Raw genomic sequence first — 2287 nt, forward strand, 5'->3', positions numbered from 1 at the left:
TGTTGGCACTAACTTTGGTACTTTTTGTGCTTCTTTGCTTCATGTGGTACTCTTTTGAAGTGTTTTGGTACTGAAGTTGAGCTTTTATTTGGTCTTATATGGTAGTGCTAAATATGTCTTGGGTGCTATCTAGGTATTATCTTTGGTATTTTTTGTTTTCTTTGATTCGTTTGGTACTTTTTGCACTATTTTGGTACTAGTTTGGAATTTCACTGTGACAAGTTTTTGGGTCTTTTGGTGGGTATTTTTGGGAGTCTTGTGTGTTTTTGGTATTGTACCAAATTATTGCTGTTTACAACTGTTTTGGCATAATTTACATGTTTTGGTACTGTTTAGTTACCTTTTGGGACTATTTTGATACTGATTTGTTAACCTTTTGGTACTGTTTTGGTTTGTCATTGATTTGTCTTGGTACTGTTTTGTTACCTATTTTGGTACTATTTTGCTACTATTTGGTTTTGTTTTGGTACTATTTTGTTTCCTATTTGGTGCTATTTTGCTACTATTTGTGCTACTATTTTGGTACTGATTTGCTACCTTTTTAGCACTGTCTGTAACCTATTTGGTACTATTTTAGTACTATTTGGTACTATTCTGCTACTATTTGATATTATTTTGGTACTGCTTTACTACATTTTTGGTATTGTTTTGGTAGTTTTTGGTACTTCATGTACCAATTTTGTGTTGTTTAAAATTATTTTGGTACAATCCAACCTTTTTAGTACTGTTTTGGTAGTTTTTGGTACTTCATGTACCAATTTAGTGTTGTTTAAAACTATTTTCGTACAATCCGACCCTTTTTAGTACTGTTTTTATTCTGCTTGGGTTTGTCTTGGGAGTTGTTGAAACTTCATTGTACCCATTTAGTGCTGTTTAGAACTGTTATGGTACAGTTTACCTATTTTGGTACCTATTCTGGTTCAGTTTTTGTACTGCTTGTGTACTTCCTTGCTAATTGTTTGTTTTGGTGGATAAGTGGATAGAATATGTCTGTTTTGCAAATGGAGTATGTGAAGCTCCACAATGAATGCTTGGAGACCCAAGACCATCAAGAATTTGTACATAAGTTGTGTGCTGATGTGAAGAGGGGGATGAAATATACATTGACTCCAAGGCCTCATGTTGTGGACCCTGCCAACACAATTCATGTGTTTGGTACTTGTGTTGCCTGTGGGGAGGCTTTGGAGGCTTCTTACGTGGTTGGTGTACCTTCATGCTTCCCTACAGGCATCAGTACCATCCATTGTGTTTTGCAGCTGTGTTGAGAACAAGAGATATGTGCGTGAAGGCACGTTGCAACACCGCAATCCCTTCGGCGGAGGCAAAGGCCTGGGTGTCAGGGAGGTCATTATTGAAGAGTAAGTGGGGTGTTTGTGTTGGACACTGTATGTTTATATTGTTTGAACTGATGATCTAATCTTGTCTTTCATCTTTGTGCATATGTAGGTAGAGAATCTTTCGGTGCGGACACCCATGACAACACCCCAATGGATAGGAAGGATCTCCCTGGTCACAGTAAGTCAGATGCCACTTACATGTTTAAAGAAGATCCTTACAAGTCAGTGCAAAAAATACTGCAAGACCTTGATGCCAACACAAGGGAAAGGAAAGGGGCTGAGCCTGCTGTAGACTCAAGCATGGGGAAGATCGACTAAAAGCGGAAGTGCAGGAGAGAGACAAAGATGAAAAGGGATCGGAGGAGAAAGAACAGGGGGGAAGTGATCTGATTGAGGAGGTTGCTGAGCAAGAGACTGACCAAGGCGAGAAGAACAATGAAGAGATGCCGGCTGTATTGAGGAGGTGACAGTTGAAGTTCTCTCAGAGGCAGAGGTTTTGTCTACAGCATCAACATCTGCAAAGGACAAGGCAGGTAGAAAGAGGAGGAAGAACGGAAAGAGGGCAGCAGAAGCTACTCAAAGTGCACAGGAGGCTGCAGCTGCAGAGGAGCCCAAAGACACTGAGGAGGCTAAAAGCAATGAGGAGGCCAAAGCGGCGGGGGAAGCTACTGAAAGTGCTGAGGAGGTGGCAGTTGAAGTTCTCTCAGAGGCAGAGGTTTTGGCTGCGGCATCAACATCTGCAAAGGACAAGGCAGGTAGAAAGAGGAGGAAGAACGAAAAGAGGGCAGCGGAAGCTGCTCAAAGTGCACAGGAGGCTGCAGGTGCAGAGGAGCCCAAAGACACTGAGGAGGCTAAAAGCAATGAGGAGGCCAGAGCGGCGGGGGAAGCTACTGAAAGTGCTGAGGAGGCTAAAGGTGCAGAGGGGGCTGAAGTTGTAGAGGAGGCTAAAA

The 2287-nt window shown here is 42.1% G+C and overlaps 1 long non-coding RNA gene across 1 annotated transcript; it reads left to right on the top strand.

Moving 5' to 3' along the window:
- The first annotated feature begins 1230 nt into the window (after nucleotides 1–1230).
- LOC147624386 (uncharacterized) lies at nucleotides 1231–1923 on the top strand. Its single transcript, XR_015269148.1, has 2 exons — nucleotides 1231–1358; nucleotides 1447–1923. It is a non-coding gene; the product is annotated as an uncharacterized LOC147624386 (long non-coding RNA).
- Nucleotides 1924–2287: the final 364 nt, after the last annotated feature.

Source organism: Cibotium barometz, chromosome 25, assembly GCF_041138505.1.
Source record: "Cibotium barometz isolate CiBa-2024 chromosome 25, ASM4113850v1, whole genome shotgun sequence".
NCBI lineage: Eukaryota > Viridiplantae > Streptophyta > Polypodiopsida > Cyatheales > Cibotiaceae > Cibotium > Cibotium barometz.